At 50.3% G+C, this 16,017-nt stretch overlaps 1 protein-coding gene across 6 annotated transcripts in view; it reads right to left on the bottom strand.

The window, feature by feature from the left end:
• The window catches only part of RREB1 (ras responsive element binding protein 1), a 178,636-nt gene that overhangs the window by 128,260 nt on the left and 34,359 nt on the right, over nt 1-16,017 (bottom strand). The window contains exon 1 of one of the 6 annotated variants that reach the window (XM_046005472.1): nt 2,961-3,327. The exons of 1 other annotated variant lie outside the window; for it this stretch is intronic. The gene's annotated coding sequence lies outside the window, so the exon portion shown is untranslated. Of the gene's footprint in view, nt 1-1,469; nt 1,918-2,011; nt 2,085-2,281; nt 2,395-2,960; nt 3,328-16,017 lie in introns of those variants that run through there. 4 more of the 6 variants (XM_046005480.1, XM_046005473.1, XM_046005474.1 and 1 more) reach the window with 4 other exon arrangements.

The raw sequence follows: 16,017 nt of genomic DNA, 5'->3' as shown, positions 1-16,017 counted from the left end.
ACCCAGAGAATGGTGTGCCCTGTAATAGTAAGCATCAGCAGCAGGTACCATAGAACCAGCAAATCCTCTAAAAACAAAACATCCCCCCACGCAACCTGCTTAGCAGTATTTTTAAGAATGATGAAACAGTGCAAGTTCATTAACAGCCTAAAATGGAGCACAAGCTAAACAAATAACCAAATCAAAGGGCTCTCCCTTTCTTTTGTAAAAGTGGGGGTGGGTGGGAGAGAAGGTGTTTTTTCACACATTTAAAACGTGGTAAAAGACATTCAAATGTTTAATTCATCAGTGTAACCAAAGCTCAAAAACACATCAAAGCAAGATCCATCAGCGGGTACCCACCCAGAAAGCTCCCTCCAAAATGCATAAAACACAAACAAACAAACAAACAACAACAAAAACCCCGGAACATTAGTGGCTCACCGCTGCATAATTTGAAGGCTCATTTCGAACCCATTTCTTCAAAAGTTCTGTGTGACTCTTGAAGGAAGCACAGAACTAAATGCTTCAGAAAAGGAAAAAAAAAAAGTCTCGGCCAGGACTCCAGCCTCTAACTTAGACTTCCGGGTTACACTATGTCTTAGAACTGTACCTGCCTACTCGGAAAAGCACCAGGTCGAGAGGATGCTTTTAAGGGCTATGGGGAGAAGGGAAACCAACCAACCAACCTAAAACTAACAAAAACCATTCTTCGCTCTGCAGTTCCCTTTTCTCCACCTTCCACTTCAACTAAACTTATTTCAGAATACACTCATGCACACCACTCCGTGTCTAACAGAGAAAAAGATCTCAAAATTATGGGATACACATTAGCAACTCAGCCTTTGCAGAAATCATCTCAAGTCTCGTCTTTGAGACCGAAATACCTCGCTATTTCCAGCATCCCCATCCAACAGACAAACTTTATTTCCATTGACTTTTAAAAGGCTGAGCTTGAATCTAAACTCTACAAGCACGAGGCGTCATTTTTCTACTGATGAAAGCCCTCAGACAGGTTTTTCAGCATATCAAAAAAAGTTACATTTTTTATTCACCTTTCTATCGCTCTGCACCACCACCCACCATCCCCCCGAAAAAGAAAAAACTCCAAAGTGCCCCGAATGTGCGCTGCTGCTGGCTCTGAAGCCGTGTAGAATTTCGTAATGGAATGTGAACTGCTCGTCCGGATCTGGGCTCACGTTCTATCTTCTAACCAGTAAGGAGCGAGGGAGGGCAAATCTGCTGAGCAAGGAGAAATACTTTCCTCCTCTTTTATAACCCATCACGGATGCACCGCGGACGCTGGACGCGAGCTGCACGCGGCGCCTGTCAACCCGCCCGCCCGCTGGTCGGTCCCCGCGACCCCCGGGTCCTCGTGCCCCCCTGCGCCCCTGCTCTGCCCGAGGCCAACCCCCGCCCCCCCCCCGCCCGCCCGAAAAAGAAAGTGGCCCCGCAGAGAAATGGGCTCCGTCGCCGCGCCCCGCACTCACGCGCCTGGCCCGGCCCCACGAGCGGCCGGGGAACAAGTCACCACATCCTCGACGCGACCCTCGGCCCCTTCCAGAAAACACGCCGCTTCCCAGGGAGGGGGCCGGCGACGGGAAGGACCTCCCCTGCTCCTTAGCAACCATTAAGGTCGCAGTTTCCTAAGAGACCGCGAGTGGGGAGGGGGCGCGGAGGGACGGGCCCGAGGCCGGGTGCCCCCCGCCCCCGCACTGGGTCCCCTGCCCCTCGACGCCAGGCCCCCCCCCGCCCCCCGCAACCGCCGCCCCGGCTCGGCGCTACGGGCCGGGATGGGAGGAGGAAGGGAAGCCCCAGAACTCGGGAAAAATTGGTCCAGCGGGCGGCGGACAAAAGTTTCCGAGCGCGCTCCACAGCTGGGCGGCGAAGCGGGCCCGGCGGCCGGCCCCGCCTCGGATGCTCCCGGCCTCCTTCCTGTGCTCGTGACGGCGCCGGGTGCCGAGGTCCCCCCCCCCCCCCCCCCGCGATGCAGGCTCCGCTCCACACCGATGGCTCCCACGAAAACACGTACACCGCCAACGGAAGGGCAAGGGAACAATACGCGCGGACACGGCTCCAGCCCCCTCCTCCCGCGGTCACCCGGGAGCGGTGGTCGGCGTGACCCCCCAGCCAGGAGCCGGGGACGGGGGAGGGCGCAGGGTTGCCCGCGGCCCCCTCCCGGCCGGCGCCGTCTGCCGGGGAGGATCAAAGTCCGCCGAGCAGGGCGCGGCGGATGCTCCCACCGCGCAGCCCCGAGCGGGCACCCCCGAGCGAGCACCCCAGGCGGGCACCCCCCGGATACCTTGCGGCGGCGGACGGGCGCCGTCATCTCCGCGTTTCTCGGCCCGAGAGGGACTCGAAAGTATGTAGGAGAAAAGTTTCCCCTCCCACATGGGGGGGAGGATGTCGGGGGAGAGAGGGCGGAAGATGGAGAGCAGCGCTGGGAAGATGTTTCTGGCCGGCGGTGCGCGCACCATCCGAGTCCCGGCGGTGCTGGTTAAAAATAAATTCCGCGGCGGGCGCGGCGGCGCGGGTCGGGCCGGATTCCTGCGCTCGGACGGCTAATATGGATGCGCATCAGGTCCTGGCGGCGGGGCGCTGCGGCGGCCGCGGCGGCTCGCGCTGGGAGCTGGTTGGCAGAGCCGGCAGCTCGGGAAGGGGAAAAGGAGCGGAGGAAGGGGAGGAGGAGGAGGAGGAGGGGGAGGAGGGGAGGAGGAGGAGGAGCGGCCCGGCGCGCAGCCCGAGGGGAGAGGGCTGCCCGGCTCATCCCCGGCCGGCCCCACCGCCCCGAGCGCACGTAGCGCGGCGTGGGGCGCTCGGGTCCTCGGCTCCGGGAAACGCCGAGTTTAAAAAGTACAACGCGCTCCGCACACTTCACCCTCCCCATCCCCAAAAGTTCTTTAAAAGGTCGCTCCCCTTCAGCCCTAGACATCTCGCTGCCACCCGAGTCCCGGGAGCCGGAACCCCGGGCGCGTACTTACGGCCCGGCAGGGCTCTTGGTTCCCAGGCATGATGCAGTGGGGACCGGTGGGCTTCAGGGAGAGAAAGAGGAGAGATGCAAACTTGTTCCGGAAAAGGAATCAAAATGGCGTTTCTGGATGTGCAAAGTTCATCAACTCCGCAGTCACTTCCCCTCCTCCTCTTCTCCCACAGGGAGGGAGGTGGGCGAGGAGCTGGCGACCCCGGCGCCCCAGCCGTCGTCCCGGCCCCCGCCTCGGCCCCCCGCCCCGCTTCCTCGCCCGCACGCTCGGAGACTCGCTCTCCCCCTCTCCCCCTGATAAGTAGACACATCACGTGTTGCTCCTGCCAGTCTCCTGGGGACGTGTTACTGAGCGGCGGCTGCGGCGGCGGCTCAGGCTGGGGGGTGGGGGGGGCCGCAGTACCCGCGGGTCCCCACCGCCGCCCCCGCCCCGATTTTAGCTGGACGACCGCAGTTTCCATCCCGGGATGGATGGAGGTGGAGTCCCCCACCCCACCCCCACCGCAGCCCCAGGTTTGCCCCACGCCCTCCGCTGGCGCCCCGGGCCACGGGAGGGCCGGGCCGCCCCGGGGGAAGGGTCTCGGCCGCCGCAGCTGAGCGCGATCGCGATCAGCCCAGCGCTCGTGGGCCGGCCTGCCACCCTCTAGGACCACCGCGCCCCCTCCCCTCCAACCCCTCACTTGCGGGCAACTCCCCGCCCCCCGGCTTTCCATCACTTTACTCCAGGGTTTGTTTCACTATTTTAACGGAGGACAGGGCAAGGCAGCGATGCCCGGGAGGTGCGAGAGGGGCGCCCCGGAGACTGGGAGGGGGTGGCATGGGGGTCGGGTTCCCCGGCCCGGCACCGCCCCGCTGGGTGTCGGAGGCAAACGCGAGGGTGAGCCCCACCCGCACGGTTGCCTCTGCACGCGGTCCTCGCTCTGCATCCAGGTGGGGCGAGTAGATGATGGGGCAGGAGATTAAGGAACCAGCGCTTCACCCCGCCCCCAACTTAGGGCTGTTTCTCTCCCAGGGCCCGGGAGCGTCTTCTCCGTCCAACAAATTCCAGACTGACTCGGCTTTTGTCACCTTCCCTTCCCCACACTCCACAACGGATGCTTTAGCGGGGGCTACCTCGCCCCCAAGGGGCTGAGGATGGCACAGGCTCCTACCGCCTGTGTCCCCACCCCGCGACGGCGCTGCTGATGCTGTGTCATCCACGTCGCCCTCCGAGGCACCAGGGAAGCCACACGCAATATCTCTTTCTTTCAGAGGGCTTCTGTTTCAACTCTGAAACGCAGGGGCCCTCCTTGGAGCTGCCTGTTTGTTCTCCATCCCCAAGGCGGCTGCCACCAGCTTCAGCGGCCCAAGTTATCACCGAGCCCCAGAGAAACCAGGCCTGGGCTGTGCTTCCTCCAACAAGCAGCTGACAAGTTTCCCACTGCTAATACTTCTCCTACCGGGGTTCTGCGAGGGGCCTGCTCTTGGCCTTTGGAAACATCTTTAGACAGATAGGGGATGACTGTGGTTTGGGAAAATAAACACCACTTCACTCCCCCAGTTTGAGGCTAAATGTGCCTCCTAAACAGTTGTAGAGAATACTAGGGTAGAATTATGCTTTGGTGAGGAGTTAGGCAAGATGTTATAGGTACAGAAAGCTGGAGCTCTCTCTCTACTTACTATGACCTTTGACCTTTGTGGCCCTACCACACCAACTTTGCCCTACAAAGCTGTAAGTGCAATCATGGCCCTCTAATTTGCAGACTTTCATGGAACTCTGGGTTTCAGGGCTACGGATAGGGAGAAGTGTCTATGTAGGTATGGATGAAATGAATGGATTCTGGCCAAGACAGAACTTTATAGAACCAAGCAAAAGCACTTAGGCCATTACCTCTTACTGGAGATAAGTAAGCTAAACCCCAGTTCCCCAAGAGGGAAGTGATTCAGCTGCTTATTTCTCTGACGTCCAGAATCATCAACATTAAGTTTTCAGAACCTGTTAGGTTTCCCAGGGTCGACTGTTTACTGAGGAAAACTAGTCAGAGAAACTTCTGCACTTACATTTTCCTATTGCTCCCCCCACCGCATGTCCCCAAGAGTTTTATCAAGTGCATTTGTGAAGACAGGTGTGCCAGAGGAGGAAATAGCCAGGTCTCTAAGCAGGAGTAATAGTTCACATGCTCACCCTAGAACTGGTGTCTGGAGCTTCTGAGTTGTAACGTGGTCCAATGAGAAGGCAAAAGAAGGGCCAGGTAGGGAATGCTAGTTTCTTTAGTTGCCCTGTGTCAAGATTCAAGAATTATTAGCCATTCCTGTTCTCCCTAGCAAGTGGCTGGTTTGGAACAGGACCAACATCAAAGTTGGAATTTTGCTTGTCATTTTAGCTTATTCTGTAAAATACACTGAAACTCTCAAAGCTACATGAATTTTCATAACAAATAACCACCTTTATAATGTGGTCTAGATAATACTGGCAACTAAAAAGAGAGAAAATCATTTAAAAATAACATTTAAAAACTGAATTCTAGGGATGCCTAGCTGGCTGGCTCCGTTGGTGGAGCATGTGACTCTTGATCTCAGGGTCAGGAGTTCAAGCCCCACTTCAGGCATGGAGTTCTACTTAAAAAAATAAAAATAAAAATAAAAATTGAATTCTAATGACACAGGGCTCTGTGTTCATCTTTTCTAGCTAATTAGTAAACTTGGGAGTTCAAGGAGTTGTTCCAAGTTCTGTTTGTTCATACTCATATAAATATCATTTCTCCAACAAATATTTATTGGACATCTAATAGGTTAAAAGAGTCATGCTATCAAAGACAGAGACACATGCCTCCTCACACCCACTTAGGATGGCTAGAATCAAAAAGACAAATGGTAACAAGTATCAATAAGAATGTGGAGAAACTGAAACCCTCATACATGGCTGGTGGGCATGTAAAATGGTGTAGCCGCCTTTTTTTTTTTTTTAAAGATCTTATTTATTTATTTATTTGACAGAGAGAGAGATCATCAGTAGGCAGAGAGGCAGGCAGAGAGAGAGAGAGAGAGAGAAGCAGGCTCCCTGCTGAGCAGAGAGCCGGATGCGGGGCTCGATCCCAGGATACTGAGATCATGACCTGAGCCGAAGGCAGAGGCTTTAACCCACTGAGCCACCCAGGCGCCCCGTGTAGCTGCTTTTAAAAACAGCTTGGCAGTTCCTCAGAATGCTGACCATAGTGTCGCCATATGATCCAGCCATTCCACTTCTAGGTACACAAACAAGAAATGAAAACACATGTCCACACAAGAACTCGTACGCAAATGTTCTAAGTAGAAACAACCCCGAATAACCATCAGTTGATGGCTTAATACACAAAATGTGGTACATCCATACCCCGTCTAAGGATTATTAAGTATTACTACTCAAAAGGAATGAAGCAGCGAGACATGCTATAGAACCTCAACATTGAAAACACGCTAGAGAAGCCAGACCCAAAAGGACAAACGTTATATGCTTCTGTTTAGAAGAAATATCCAGAATAGGCCAATCTATAGAAAGAGAAAATAGATTAATAGTTTGCCTAGGGTTGGACAACTTAGAGGGATCCAAGGATTGGCTACATAATATGCATGGGATTTCTTTCTGGGGTGATGAAAATGTTCTAAAAGTGATCGTGGTGATGACTGCACATTCTGAATATACTAAAAACCACTGAATTGTACACTTCAAATGAGTAATTTGTATGGTAGGTAAGTTATAGTTCAATCAAGCTGATACGTATGTACATCAAGAAACTGCTAGGTTCTCTAGCAGAGAAGTGATACAAAAATGGATAATTTATGTCCATGTCTGGAAAGAATTTATAGTTTAATCTCTGCATCTACATGAAGTAGTCATGAAATGCAGACCACCATTTTAAGAACCATTAAATTGGTTGCACGATTCAGGGCTTCCAAGAAAAGACAGCACTTCTGGTAAGATCGATTGGGGAAAGCTTCATGGACGAGAAAGCCAATGGAGTTGAGCCCTGGAGACCTGCTAGGAAGTTTGTAGATGGAGACTGGGATTAGAATCAGCAGATGCAAAGGCATGATTGTAGCAAGTCATGGGTCCTATTCACAAGTCAGGATGGAATCTAGCATGGCCAGATTAGGACATATACAGGAATATGCAGGTGACGCGACCAAAAGGTAAACAAGCTGAGGCTCTGCCACCAAGAATTCTGAATACCATCCATGCAAAACCTCCGGTATGAGGGCCTGAACTAGGGGAGGGGTAGAGGGACTGGAGGACAGAAGATCAGGAACCACTTCAGAGAAAGGCCAGAAGAGCAACTGGTGGGCCAGAGATGGGGGTGGGAGGGAGTGAGGGCCCAGAGGAGGCCTGGCTCTTCGCCAAGTGGCTGCAGGAATGAGTGACAAAATGAGAAAGTCGGAGGTAGAAGATGACCGAACAGGTGATAGGGAGCTTGAGGTGGAAATAAATGGAAAAAACATCGTGCTGCTATGCCAGGGGAGAGAATCAAGAAGAAAAAGAATTGGAGGAGGCTGTGTGCCTGAGGTGACATTCTTGGGACCTCCCAAGATGTGTAAGGTGTCCCCTGGGCAGAGACAAGGGGGCAGGGCGCTCCAGACACAGGGAGCAGTGAGTAGTAAGCACAAGGGCACGGAGGCGGAAAACAAGGTCAGTTTCCTGAATGGCAAATAACTGGCTCTGTGGCTCTGTGGCCGGAGCAGGGGGTGGGGAGGGGAGGCAGCAAGGGATGGAGCTGGAGAAACAGCCAGTGGGCCAGCCCGCTCAGAGCTCCGTGCACCTCAGAGCCGACTTGGACTTTATCCAGCGCTGAGGCCCGGAAAGGCTGAAGGAGGAAGGTAGACAGAGCCTCTCTCGTGGGACTGTAGAGAAGGGTCTGGAAGATTTGAGACAAGAAGGCTAGTTAGGGATTAACAGAAAGCCCGTCCAAGAAATAATGAGGACCTAGGAAGCCCTGGCTGGAGAGGCAGGAAAGAATGGATTGCCTGGAAAGATAATTAGGATGTAGATTCCATAGAACTTGACCAATGGGATGGGAGAGAGAGGAAAACAATCCCTCTGGAGTCCTGACCCAAGGGTGTGGCACCAAAAGAAGGGAAACCACCACGGAAGCCATCTTGGAGTGACAAAGGACAGACAACGCAGGGGTTAGAGAAAAAGCAGTGGGCCAGGTGGAGGGACTAGACCAGGTGGGAGATGTCACAGGGATGGAAGCCACTGGGCTTGGGCCCAGCTGGCTGGGGCGTGAGGAGAAGAAGGGAGAATTAAAGAAGGCTGCTTCCCTGGGCTCCAGTTGGGTACTGGGGTGGGTAGTGGGTCCTCTCACCTGTGGTATGAGTGTTGGGGAGAGGCAGGTGGTATGTGGGAGATGCGAGGAGGCTGGAGCCAGGGAGAAGGCCTGGAGAGACATCTTAGGGACAGAGAGAATGGGCAGGAAAAGCAAGAAGTTGAACCCAGGGGGATGCCTGCAGTTAGGCGGGTGACGAGGGAGTGACCAGTGCTCTCTCTTTTTCTCCCGAAGTAGCAATACAGCCAAGGAAGTGGGGGCTGTCAAGGAGAAAGATGGTCGACAGTGTTCAAATGCAGAGACATCAAGGCAAAGGGCCTCCAGAGGAGTGAGGGCTTCCCCACTCCGTCCTCCCACTGGGGAGGCGCTGTTATCATCCCTGTTCTGCAACTGACAAAACTGAAGTCAAGTCCCAACGTCACAGGGCTGGTGGGACTGAGGTGCACACCACACAGCCCAACCCCAGAACCTGCCTTTTTACTGCAGTTTTCATTCAATTCAGAATTAAGCAGTGTGCTAATAAAAAAAACAAAACAAAACAAAAAAAACCCAAAAAACCTACCTGGTCAGACTTCATCTTGATAAAATGCTCTTGACTGGGGTTGTGCAGAAGAACCACTGTCCATGCACTGTTTTTACAAGGATTTAATTAGCTTAAGTTTTGCTGATTTGGTTTATAATCAGCACCCCCCGCCCGCACCCCAGGAACCTAAAATACAAACTCTTTCTGTTCTCCAAGTATTATGCTCTGTATGTACAACTACATTCTTTTTTTTTTTTTTTTTTTTGACAGAGAGAGAGAGATCACAAGAAGGCAGAGAGGTGCATAGAGAGACAGGAGGAAGCAGGCTCCCCACTGAGCAGAGAGCCCCATGTGGGGCTCGATCCCAGGACCCTGAGATCATGACCTGAGCTGAAGGCAGAGGCTTAACCCACTGAGCCACCCAAGCACCCCTATAACTACATTCTAAAGCTGTAGCCAGATGCTGTGTATACCCAGGACAGGAGGCTGAAGATGACCTAGCAGAGTCCACACTCTTATTATCTATACCACTAGTTCTCAGTTGGGGTGATTCTGACCCCCCACCCCCAGGGAATGTTCAGCAATGTCGGAGACATTTTTAGTTGTCACACGGTGGGAGAAGGGTACCGCTAATATCTACGGGTAGAAGCCAGGAATAGTGCTTAGCATCCCATGAGGCACAGGACAGGGGCGCCTGGGTGGCTCAATCGGTTATGTGCCCGCCTTTGGCTCAGGTCACAATCTCAGGGTCCTGGGTTCGAGCCCCACATCAGGCTCCCTGCTCAGCGGGGAGTCTGCTTCCTCCTCTCCTTCTGCCCCTCCTCCCCACTCATGCTCTCTCTTGCTCACTCTCAAATAAATAAAATCTTTTTTAAAAAATTCTTTAAAAAAAATTTTTTTTTTAAAAAGGCACATGACAGCAGCCACAACAGAGAATACGTCACCCCAAAGGGCAGTAGTGTCAAGGTTGAGAAACCCTGCCTGGTGGTGCCTCGAAAACGATCTCTAGGAATATCAGCGTCCAGGAAAGAGGTTTCAGAATGGGTAAACCCTGTTGATGTCAACAGGAGAGGAATGTGGATCCAGAGAGGGAGAGAATATGGATAAATGAAACAGAAAACAGCTTTTGAAAGAAAGTGTGTATCTATCTGTCTTGCTTATGGCAGAGAGATCAGCGTTGGAGGGAAAGAGGGATACTTCTTATTCTATGACAGGAGGAAAAAGGAAAAGAACAGTAGGGACATACGGAGAGATGCTGGTGGGAAGCAGGCAAGTTGTGGGACTTCACATCTGATGGTTTGAATATGGAAAAGCAGCAGAACCACTGAGGGGAGCAGCATGGCACTGAGGCTTAAGGAGAGAAGAAATGTAGGAGTTGGTGGCAGAAAAATGCTGCTGTTTTAGCTTCAATGCCATGAAGCCACAGAAGAGAGAAAACATATGGTAGGGATTATGGACAGTTGGAAACTGAAGTGAGTAAAATCCGTCATAAGGGGGATGACACTGAAGGGGCTGAGCCTGAGAGCCAGGAGTGGTTGGGGCCACGGAGATGAGGAGGAAAACCAGGCTGGGGGGCTGGGAGGGAGAGGATGGTGCAAGGGACAAGCCGGGCTGCGACCCAGGAAGCAGAGAGAGGCTCATGGGAGGAAGAGAATGAAATGACTTTCGTGAGACAGAGCAGAAGTTACAACCGTGGGGTGAGGACACAGAGAAAGCTATGAAGAAGGGGCAGGACACGAGTCCTTGACATGGGCCGTCCTGTCACTGAAAAGGAAGGAGGGGACAGGCTCAAGAGGAAAAATGTGGAGTCGGTCCCTCAGGCCATCTTGAGGGAAGTATGTCTGAGAGGTCAGTCGGTGACTGGCCCAGATGAGAAGAGGTGGGCATGAACAGACAGTACTGGTGTCAGAGGAGGTCCTGTGGGCTAAACTGTGTCCCCCCAAATTCATATGATGAGCTCCTAGCCCCCCGATACCTCAGAATGTGACTGTATTTGGAGATAGGTATGGCCTTCACTGAAATAATGAAGCTTAAATGAGGTCAGAGGTATGGGCCCTGATCCAATAGGGCTGGTGACCTTGTAAGAAGAGATTAGGACACTGATACACAAAGAGGGAAGACCGTGTGGGGACACAGGGAGAAGGCGTCATCTATGTGCCAAGGAGAGAGGCCTCGGGAGACACCAACCTTGACGGCACCTTGATCTCCAACTTCTGGCCTCCAGACCCGTGTGAGATACATTTCTTTTGTGTAAGCCCCCAGTGCATGGTACTCTGGTAGGGCAGCCTGAGCTGCCCGCTACAGGAAGAGGGGATGTGCAGAATGATGAGTCTGGTGCGTGAGGGACAGCAGACAGCACGTTCGCAGACTCCACAGCCTCCCATGAGTGGGAGAACTGGTCTTGAGGAAAGGCTTTCAACAGAAGTGGTCTTTCTGAAGACAAACCAAGCGTTCATCGAGGTGCTGCAGAGGGAGGGGAAGTACTGTGGAGAAATCTGTCTTAGAACAAGGGGATCCGCGTCCTCAGTGAATTGCACACTTCTTGAAAGCGGGGCCTAGTCCCGCGAACTATTTCTCCACGCCCGCGCTAGCTCAGGGCAGCCATATTGCAGGTGCTAAATGAATCTGCTTTGCAAAGTGTGCGGAGGTGAAGGGGTAGGGATGAACTTGAGAGAGTTGGGCACACAGAGGAAGCGGGTTTGCCCCGAGGTGGCAGAGAAGCCAGGAAGGGGGTTTGCCCAGGAGTGGCAAAGAAGCTTGAGAGGCAGGTGGAGAGATGTCCTTTACAATTTCCAAATCCCCCTCCCAAATAAGCAGGGCAGAGTCACTGGGATGGGCTACTGAGAACCTTTATGCAACTGCCGCTATTCTAAACACATTATTCCTTTCGCTACTCAGATAACTCGAGGAATGTGTTATTTCTGGTGGCTGACGGTTTTCCCTTTAAATGTGAACCATTTCGAGTAGAATTTTTTTCTAAAATGCATTTTATGTCCTGCTTGCCTTTTCTCCCTTCTCGAAAAAATATCAGAAAGTTAAGATATGTAGTATCGTAAACTTCATATATTGTATTGGATTGTCGTACAAAAGTAACTTTTTATAAGCAAGATTTGTGCTAGGCCACCAAGGGATCACATCCTCAAGAAACTATTCATCCTCAAGGTAGAAAATAGCTATTTCCTAGCCTACCCTGAGACTCCACTAAATTTCAGTTGGAGTTTTTGCCTGCCGTTGTTCTTCTCCCTCCCTCGTTATCTGGCTATCCCTTGTCCCTTTTTTCTGAACTCGGTGTGCCCGCCAATAGCGACCTCCTCTTCCCTTTCTCATTGATCTCATTTCAAATCCACAGTGCTTAGGAAACTGCATCACCAACACTGTTAAGAAATGTGTTGAAAGTAAGCCTGGGAACCAGCGCCTCCGTCTGCTGCCCAGTAGCCAAGAGTGGTTCATTTCCTGATGATAATATGGGTTTTAGATTGATGAGTTCCTAGCGTATTTCTAAATTATAAAAGTTGTTTTAAAGATAGCAACACAGGTGTGCCTGGGTAGCTCAGTTTGCTGAGCGTCCCGCTCTTGGTTTCTGCTCAGGTCATGGTTTCAGCGTCCTGGGATCGAGCCCAGCGTTGGGCTCTATGTTGAGTTTGCCTGAGATTCTCTCTCCCTCTCCCCTGCCTTTCCCCACTCATGCCCTCTCTCTCAAATGAATAAATTAAAAAAAAAAAAAGATATCAGCATAGGGAAGGATAAAAAACTCTTCTAAGCCAACTTTCCCTCTGTGATGAGAGTTCATTGCTTACTAGAATTTTAAAATGATGGAACCTACAAAAGGGCCAATTGTCCCTCCTTCTGCCTACAGAAGAGATGGCAGGTATTAGAAAACCTGCTGTCCTTTCATCGGATGAAGAGTCTTTCTTTGCCTTTAAGACATGGACTTATGATTCAATATTTGTTCTCTGTGGGAGAGAGCTCTTCAATTATGAACTGAGTGTAAGTAAGTAAAATAAATACTTCTTCAATAAGGCATGTGTCTGTGTACCTGTGTGTTTAACTGAGAACACACAAACCAAAGTAAAATTTCTGCAGTTTCTCTTAAGCAGAGCCCCAAATGGCACTCGTAAGTAGAGACCACCAACAGTGCTATAGTATTCCCGATGGTTCCATCTGCCTTGCCCGGCCACTGGTCCGCTTGCTCATGAGATAGGTCCTCAGGTCCCCAGGTCCAAGGAGCAGACCAGAGTTTTCAACTGTATAAGGGATGCAGAAATTGCAGAAAATCACACGAGACAGCCATGAAAAACTCTGCCTATTTGTAACCTGAAAACAACAATGTGTGTATCCCAATGGACAGAAAACTCTCTTTCCCTCAGAAAGGAAGAAAGTCCAAGCCAATGCCTCTGTGTCATTTCACAGTGAATGGGCAATTGGGCTGATTCTACCTGCTGCTTCTGACTTCTATAAGGCAACCGACTTAGCAATTTCAGGCACTTTAAATGCATACCTTAGGTAAAGAGTGGAGTACGTGCTCAAAAAATCAGGTATTCTGAAGCATGCAGACTGATCTGGTGTGACTTCTCATGGGACTAAAGAAACCTGACATTCATTTACTCATTCATCCAACAACGAGAAGGCAACGACAATGTCCCAGGCTCTATATACAAAAGTAAACAAAGCAGGCAAGCTGTCTCTGTCCTAATAAGTCATACGGGCTAACGACGTGTTATGTTTTAAACAACGAACTATCCTGCAGACTTTAACAGGTATCCTACAAGTTGCTTCTTCTGTAGAAACTTTTGCAATAACGCCAGTGTATGCATACTCTGTATTGGGCTGAATTGTGTCTAATTCGTATGCTGAAGTCGTAGCCCCCAGGACCTCAGGAGGCGAATGGGGAATAATTGTGTAACATGTCATCATGTTACCTTACAGGGGTAATTAAGGTAAAGTGATGAGATCATTTAGGGGGGCCCTGATTATGGCTGGTGTCCTGGGAAGCACAGAAGACTAAGACACAGACACGCACATGGAAGACCGTGTGAAGACACAGGGAGAAGACGGCCATCTGCAAGCCAAGGAGAGAGGCCTCAGGAGAAGCTAACCCAGTCCACACCCTGATCTTGAACTTTTAGCCTCCAGAACCAAGAGAAAATAAGTGCCTGCTGTCTAAGCCATCCATTCTGAAGCATTTTGTTATGCAGCTCTAGTTAGCTAGTAGAGCCTCCAAAGCCTAAACCTTATCTGCCCAAGTGTTGGGAGTATCTGCAAGTTAGGACAATTTCACCAGAACTATAAGCGAGGAGGTTGGGGTACCAGTGTCTAAGTGTAGACCCAATGGAAGGAGACCTTAAAGGAGCAAACAGGATCAGATGATATTACAATAAGACAAATTTGAGATAATCCTAAAAGTGAAGCCAACTGGAAAGCAATCTGTTCAAGAATCTAAAATTAACGACTAAAACCATCCCACATCCATGAAACAAATACTTCACACCTTTTTAAATGCTCCTGCAGAACAATACTTGATTTCATTTTAAAAGTTCATGATGTGGGATCCCTGGGTGGCTCTGTTGGTTAAGCATCTGCCTTTGTCTTGGGTCATGATCCCAGGGTCCTGGGATCAGGATCCCACATCTGGCTCCTTGCTCAGCAGGGAGCCTGCTTCCTCCCTCTGTGTGCCGCTCACCCTGCTTGTGCTCTCTCTGTCTCTGACAATTAAATAAATAAATAAATAAATAAATAAATAATATATTTTTTAAAAGTTCATGATGTATATTTTTAAAAGATTTTATTTATTTGACAGAGATCACAAGTAGGCAGAGAGGCAGGCAGAGAGAGAGGAAGGGAAGAGGCTTTAACCCACTGAGCCACCCAGGTGCCCCCATGATGTATTTTTTTTAAGTGAAAAAAAAAAAAAAAAAACCTGGCTACAAATAGGGAGCCCCATTTTTGTAAACAACAATGAAAATTTTTACTCACATATAAATTTTAAAAGACAGAAGGAGGGGTGGACACCGAAAAGTTAAAACAGTGCTTATTTCTAGGTAAAGGGAATATTTTATCTTTTGTCATTCTGCTTCTCTCTGTTTTCTTTTCTCTACAATAAACATGGAATGAGGGGCGCCTGGGTGGCTCAGTGGGTTAAGCCGCTGCCTTCGGCTCAGGTCATGATCTCAGGGTCCTGGGATCGAGCCCCGCATCGGGCTCTCTGCTCGGCAGGGAGCCTGCTTCCCTCTCTCTCTCTCTCTTTGCCTGCCTCTCTATTTACTTGTGATCTCTCTCTGTCAAATAAATAAATAAAATATTTAAAAAAAAAAAACATGGAATGATTTTGTCGTAAGGGGAAAAAATTAAATAGTATCATTAAGTCCATTACATGAAATGACTATCTTTGATGTCATAGATATCTCCATCAAACTCAAGGATTTGAAGCAATTATCTACAGAATGTCCTAGACAACTAAGTAGTTCACATCCTACAACACACAGCTCTTCCCACATCAAATCCGTTCCTCTTCTCACCCCTTATCTTTATGCTATAATTCCACCACTTCTCCATATTTCCTACGGATTACAGCCATAATGTAGTGTTATCAGACCGTGGAGTCTTCCTAAATTGAAGTCCACATTTCATTCTTCGGCTAAAAGAAGGGTGTTTCTTTCTCCCCAGGTTTCTCAGAAATTGGGTTTCATACAGCAATAGGAGGATGGCAAATATCCTTGGAAGTGCCGGATTACAGAAGAAAGAGCAAGTCCTGGGACAGAGACGGCCCTGGGTCTTATCCTCTCCAGCTCTATTACTTACCAGCTGTTGGTAGTTCAGGTGTGTCTAACTCTGGAAAACTTCAGTTCCTTCAACGATAAAGCAGATGTAATAACCATCTGGGCACTGTCATGAGGATTAAAAAAGATAACCTGCATAAAGCATCCCATAAAAGGGGGCGCCTGGGTGGCTCAGTGGGTTGAGCCGCTGCCTTCAGCTCGGGTCATGATCTCAGGGTCCTGGGATCCAGCCCGTATCAGGCTCTTTGCTCAAGCAGGGAGCCTGCTTCTCTCTCTCTCTCTACCTGCCTCCACCTACTTGTGATCTTTCTCTATCAAATACATAAATTAAAAATCTTAAGAAAAAAAAAAAAAAGCATTCCAAAAAAGGCATCTGGCCATGGTAGGTGTGCAGTAAACTACAGCTCTTATGGGGCGCCTGCATGGCTCAGTGGGTTAAAGCCTCTGCCTTCAGCTCGGGTGATGATCCCGCAATCCTGA

Source organism: Meles meles, chromosome 5 (assembly GCF_922984935.1).
Source record: "Meles meles chromosome 5, mMelMel3.1 paternal haplotype, whole genome shotgun sequence".
Classification (NCBI taxonomy): Eukaryota; Metazoa; Chordata; class Mammalia; order Carnivora; family Mustelidae; genus Meles; species Meles meles.
The sequence above is the reverse complement of the archived record's forward strand: the minus strand, read 5'-3'. Positions and strand labels throughout refer to the sequence as shown.